Source organism: Eurosta solidaginis, chromosome 2, assembly GCF_040869045.1.
Source record: "Eurosta solidaginis isolate ZX-2024a chromosome 2, ASM4086904v1, whole genome shotgun sequence".
Lineage (NCBI taxonomy): Eukaryota > Metazoa > Arthropoda > Insecta > Diptera > Tephritidae > Eurosta > Eurosta solidaginis.
Window position 1 is genome coordinate 133649727 of NC_090320.1, and position 6725 is coordinate 133656451.

General features: G+C 37.1%; 1 long non-coding RNA gene and 1 pseudogene across 2 annotated transcripts; both read right to left on the bottom strand.

The window, feature by feature from the left end:
- Window positions 1-699: 699 nt before the first annotated feature.
- On the bottom strand, window positions 700-3817 carry LOC137241653 (proton-coupled amino acid transporter-like protein CG1139; annotated as a pseudogene).
- A 226-nt stretch (window positions 3818-4043) lies between these two features.
- Window positions 4044-5372, bottom strand: LOC137242367 (uncharacterized). 2 transcript variants are annotated; one of them, XR_010950204.1, is made up of 3 exons: window positions 4944-5372; window positions 4812-4889; window positions 4044-4308 (listed from the first exon to the last, which is right to left on the bottom strand). It is a non-coding gene; the product is annotated as an uncharacterized lncRNA (long non-coding RNA). The 2 variants fall into 2 exon arrangements; XR_010950203.1 differs by having other exon boundaries at window positions 4380-4889.
- Window positions 5373-6725: the final 1353 nt, after the last annotated feature.

Below are 6725 nucleotides of genomic sequence, written 5' to 3' on the forward strand. Positions count from 1 at the left end.
AAATGTTTGTTGAATAATTATAAATTATAAATTGTTATTATCTGTTATATGTGACGTTTAGTTATCATTTAAAGTCCTCGGGACTGAAATATATTTTCTTTGTCAGCAATATGTCAACTTTTACTAATTTTAAGGAAGTTTAAAATGTTGGTTGGAAGGTACAGGCTGGGATGAAGTCGTGACTGAAACCACTTTACATCGGCGGCAATCGTTCATGACAGATTACGAGAAAATCAACGACATACGCATACCGCGATGGGTCCATTATACAATGAAGAACAACATCCAAATACATGGCTTCAGCGACGCCTCGGAAAAAGCATACGCCGCTACAATTCTCTTACGGGTATAAACCAAGGATCAAGTCTTCACCAACTTGTTGGCGCCTAAGACGAGAGTAGCCCCTAGTCAAAGCCATATGTTTGCCTCGAGTTGAACTCTGCGGTGCAGTTTGGTGCAGTTTCGAACATTAAAGTAACCCTCTGAACAGATTCAACTATAGTGCTGGCCTGGATACGAAAACCACCATGTTCGTGGTCAAAGTTCGTGGCACATCGAATAACAAAAATCATTGACAAAGTAGGAGACAAAGTATGGCTGCACATAGACTCCGCGTCAAATCCTGCAGATTTCTCGAGCAGAGGCCTCTTCACTTCGGATCTAATCGACAATCCTTTGTGATGGCAGGTACCTTCTTGGTTACAAGAAGACAACGAAAATTGGCCAACACAGGTTGAAGATTACAACACGAATATTGAGGAAAAGAGGGTTAAAGTTCGAGCAACGTCTGTTAATAATAATTCTAACATCCTTGATAAATTCTCCGACTTTTCAAGGGCTCTGCGGGTTATAGCATACATTTTTCGTTTTTTCCAAAGCACATATCCGAAAACTAAAGCTTTTTTCAGAAGGCACTCTCATTTAAAAGCACCTGATGAAATAAAAACAACGACAGAACGATTGACAATATGCCAAAGGCGATACTATCAAAAAGAGTAGGCAAATTTGAAGTCAGGGTAACTAATTCATGGGAAGAGTGAGATTTTATCCTTAAACTCATTCATCGATACTGAAGGTATAATCAGAACTGGTGGGCGGGTCGATTCATCCCAAGACATGTCCTACAATGAGCGTCACCCCATTATCTTTTCATACTCTTGTAGGTTAACGAGACTCCTAGTTAAATTTATACATATATATGCCTTATTCGCACTCAGTACTGGAATCCGCGTGTTAAAAACATGGTTAAGTTTGTCTTCCACAACTGTAAAATCGGCACTATTTACAAGAAGCGGGCACAAAGTCCACTTATGGGAATACTTCCAATGGAGTGAACCACCTTTACTATGGTAATCACCAACACAGGGGTAGATTTCGCCGGACCATTCGACATAAAGTCTTACCGAGGGAGGAGATGTCGGACCTCAAAGGGATATGTCTGTCTGTTCGTCTGAATTAAATTTAGAATTAAAAAAAGTTTTAATTGTTTTCATCTTTATTTCCAAATAATGGCCACTCTGAATAAACAGCGTCAATTTCGTCCGGCATTGTGTTTTAAGTAGACAAAATGTCTGGGCGTAATGTCATCGCCCGACGAGGCGTATATCGTCGCCGCTCGGCAATGTGTTTTTTAAGCATTACAGTCGGTAGTCGTTAGATTTTCGTCGCGGTTCTGTACACTTTTTGTTAGTTTGCGCGAAATTCGATACGCGTGCACGTCTTTAGGCATTGTTTGTTTAAAAGTAAAAGTAATTCGCTGAAATGCCAAATAAACGTAAGAGAAATTCTTTGTCCTTGGAAACCAAAGTTCAGATCTTGGAAAAGCTTGACAAGGGTGTTGAGGGAAACGGTTAGCCCTAGAAGTTGATCCTGCTCCATCTGCAATCAGCTTTATCAAATCGAATAAATCATCAATTCTAATCGCTGTTTCTAATACCTATCATGAGGCTAACAAGGAACCATTGCACATCGCTGAATATTAGTTATTAAGTTTTTGATTAATTTTTGCCTTTTTTAATATATTTCTATAGATCTTTCATGTACTTTTAATGAAAAAATATATTTACTGTAATTGGAGTTTTTGTTTTTCGGATCTTTTTTTGATTTAGCATATATATACATATATTTATATTAAATAAAAAAAATTTTGATATGACTTGTACGGGATTGTTATCTTGTGTTTTATCGTTTTTTGTGAATAAAATTGAACAAGAAAAAATTGCATTGTATTTTTTTAATGCAAGTTGAATTAATTTTTAAGGTTTTATGCAAATAAAAAAACGTCCAGTAATTACAATTTTTCAGCAATTAGAATCACCCTAAAAACAAAGTGGTTATAATTTGTGAGCCTCTACTGTATCCATTTATACTTGCACAAACCAACCGGATAGAATATGATATAATTGGTGGTGCAATAAACGCTAATGCTGAGTTGCTTACAGCGCCCACTAGGAAAATAATTTTACCCAAATTTGGTACGCAGAGAGCCAAGAGAAATTTAAATATGACTAATACAATCCTCAGCACCGTCGATGCTAATTCTTTTCTGTTTTGATCCACAAACTGATTGCGAATGAAGGGGTCAACAATATTAACAGGTACATAGAATTGGAGAGTGTAGGAGTGGGGAGATAAAGCCATTGCTATAGCCATGGCGAAGCGAACGAACTGCAAAGGAAGCTGACCTGGGGGCAAATTCAGCGTAATACTCCCTTTGAAATTTTCTCCATACTTCAGGGAACCAAAAATCCAACCGTTGTGTAAAGACATGCCACAACAGTCAATCCAGTGTTTAACACTCCAGTTGTACGTCCAAAATCCTCTGGTCTCTTCACATTATTTTCAAGGGGTAATATAACACCGATACCTTCCATTACATAAAGAGCCGTTCCAAAATACAATGGTAGTTGTGCCCAAGTTGCAATTGGCTTTACTGTGTCTGTATAAGGCAAATCGCGCATAATGTAGAAACCCCAGTATGCCAATCTTAAAATGTTAAGCAACGCTGCCGCTAGCGAAACTGGCGTTAAATATTTAAGAGTTCCTCTTCGGAAAACCGGAAATAAGACAAAACTCAGGAATACGTTAACATATATATAATTATTTGGAAAATAACGATCCACCACTTTCTTCATATTAACTGCCACAAAAACAAAATACACACAGCAAAACCCAATTTAAGTTATGAAAAGGAACGTTGTTATCATACGTCCCGCAACACGAGAATAACGCCGTAAACCACTTGGTTTTGTACCAAAAGAACAAAGGCTACTTCTGACAAAAGCAAACAAAAAAAATAGTGAAGGCTGTTGAAATCGTCAAATCGTCAACAAAGTTCGTGAGAGCTTCTCACAAGATGTGCATGTAATGCGTACAAATGGCACCTATCATGAGCGTTCCAACATGTCCGACATATAAACCAGCAACTTTGAATGCATCTGGCATGGCCAAATTTCCTGTGCCGATGTTGCCTTTTAACAAGTGCACTAATGTGTCAAAAAAGGATGTCGGATGCTTTAACGGTCGGTGTGGAGAAGGATTATATGCAGATTTGTTCATACTCACAGTTGAATCGCCACAAACGTTTTGAACATTTACTAATGTATTATCAGGAGAACTTCAGATATCCTTACGAGGTAATTGCCAGTCCTCAGAGCCCGTAACATCGGACTGAAGCCAGATAGGTTGTCGTTTAGTCATTTTCTTATTTACTATTGGGCCAACAGTTTAACTTAGAATATCAGGAAACGGAAAAAATATTCACTGATTAGGTATTTACAGCTGTTTTAAGATTTGTGAGAGGCGTTATGCCTTCCATTGATCTTTCTTGATATTCCAATGAAACACAAGTGCAAATAGTTACTTCTTCGCAATCGTTTGTTCCTTTATTTATTCTAGGATCGTGAATCAATTCATTGCATCGTGTTTGGATTACTATGCGTACATAATATGCGGATACTTATGCTTCACTTAGGGACTAGTGCAGCTTGTAGCAAATGTAGTGCCAATAAAAAAGCACAAAATAAGTATATGTGATAGTCAGATTACGAGACATGTTCCCTTACTATATTAGCGTTTATTAAGTTTTAATATATATAAATATTGGCACACACTTTCGCTATTAATAAAAATACGAAAAACACACATACCATTTTTATCTCTCTCCGGTATATCAAAGGTGATTAAACGTCTGAAAATATCGCCATCGATGTTGGAACTTTCTATGAAAGGACAGGTGCTTACGTTGCTTCTAAAAAAGTGCATTGAAATATGAACTGCATATGGCCGCGTATTTCATATATAGGAAACCTGCGGGGAAACCAAGAAAAATTGCATTAAGTATAGGAATGGTGTCTTCATCAATAAGTTGGCTATCATACACATTCATGAGTTTGAGCTTGGGCACATTTTTATAGCAATCCAGTGCACGTTTGCGTCTTGAACGCATACCTCCCTATACAAATATGCGAATACTTGTTGCTCTGTTGGCGATAGCCCACCCCGCAAAGCCATTTGTCCTTAAAGGGTCCATAAGCAGAAATCTTCGTAAATACGAATTTTATGCAACGAAAACGGCACCAAGAATAGATTTACTGGCAAATTGTTGGTCTATAATCAATTTTGGTGTAGTAATTGCTGATTTTTAGTCGTGCAATACAATAATTCTCTGAACGTCGAAAGCAGAGAAGCGAGCAAAACTAATAGAGCGTTTTGAAGCGGAATGTACAGCTTTGTTTGCTTTAGACTGCCGACTTGGAGCGTACTGATCAACGTTTGCCCCCCCCTTTATAAAACTATTAAAACGTACATACCCCTCCAGTTGCTCGGTGATGTATTCATGATACGAGAATTTATGCATTCTTTTCCAACAATTTTATCTGCTACGTGCTCTAAAATTATACACATTTTATCAGCTACCATACATTGATATATTACGGATTTACGTTTAGCATCCCAAATATTAACGTACTCAAGTTCGTTGAGTCTGATTGAAGAACGTATGGAACAGGTGTCGTCGACACGAATTGAATTAAGAGTATTATTAGCAACGTGAAAATATGCGTTGGTATAACCACCAAACATAAAAACGTACTAAAACCAACTGCAAGCGTGTGCATATTTTTGAGCGGGGGATTGTTTGTTTTATTGATATGGGAGTAACTTGTACTGCTGCTGCTTCGCGCAGTTTAAATTTGCAGCAAAATGTTGTTCGATGTATCGACGATATCTAAAATGGCACTCGTTTGTTTTACCATGGATTGACGGATGGTTGTTAATTCCGTTAATTCGTCAATTAAACTATATTTTATTAATTTTTGCGTATTTCAAACATTTCACTGCTATGCTTCTCCTTTATTGGATACATTTGTAACTGTTTACCTGAAAAGAAAAAGAAAAATTAATTAATAAAAAGATAACCGAATCTGCAACAAGTATACTCACCACCGCGTGTTAAATTAATGACCTTTTTACTATTCAGGAAATGAAAAAGCGTAGCAAATGTCAAATTTCTACGCTTCATTTGTGACTGTCAATGCACGCCAATACCGACATTAGGCCTCATGCGCTGCTACACGCAAATACCACACTACATGTCGACAAAAGTCGAAATAAAGGTGCTAAAATCAGTTTTTTCGTTTCTTTGGGCAAATAAGTATTTACTTATGGCCTTTAATCTTTTATTTCAATTAAAATTTCTTGCTTTATTTTGCGAAAATATATGGGATATCTTAACTTTTACTCCACCCAAACACCATTGGCCACCCAACAAGCACAACACGACCATAATACTAAACGCTCCCACTTCCAGAAATGACTGGATTCACTCTGAAGCGCTCTAAAACGGAAGAACACGCCAATGTGTTCCCATAGCTTGCCGTTTGTGCAAAAATCAATCAAAAGATAGATGTAAGTATATCAAAATAATTCCAATAATATGTTTGTATATATGTATGTGAAAATTCAGGTATTATGTGTGTGTAAAATAAAATTCAAAAACTAAATTTGTGTGGATGTATGTATGTGAATGAAAATTCAGGAATGTGTGTATATCAAACAAACTGAAATTCAAGAAATGTGTTTGTGTGTTTGATTGGCTGTATGTATGTATGTATATCCAAAACTCTGATTGACGTTCTACGTGTGAAGGTGTATGTGTTTTCTCAAGGTAATAAAACACAAAAATACATATATAAAAATTAAAAAAAAAAGAAAAATTTTTCCAAAAACCAAAATCAAAAAAAAAACTATTATGTTTATACATATATCAAAAAAAAAAAAAAAAAAATACTTAAAACTGACATAAAATTCCCACACAATGTTTGTGTATGCAAACAAAATCCAGGTTGCGGGTGTATGCGAGAGTAGTACCAGAGAATCAGAGCAAAAGAAAGATTAAAAGTTGAAATTGAATTGCTGTTTTGGTGTTTCGGTGCTGCCTTAGCGAAGGTTCGGTGAAGGCAGTATGCTCGTCCGTATCTAACTACTGTCTATTCAGTTTTCGTACTGTCCGTGGAAGTGTGGCATACCACGCTCATGAGCTAGACCCTAAGAGTGGATGCCACACCTCTTCTCATAACCATCGTGGCGACGACTGCAAACCTCACTCACCGGCAGTGCTGGAATCGCGGTAAGGTAGCTTAAAAAGCTCGCCACGACCTTCTGTTAACGTCCGTCTTCTAGGTAAGTATCATACCATGTACCGCTTGATCAAATTGTAGGAACCC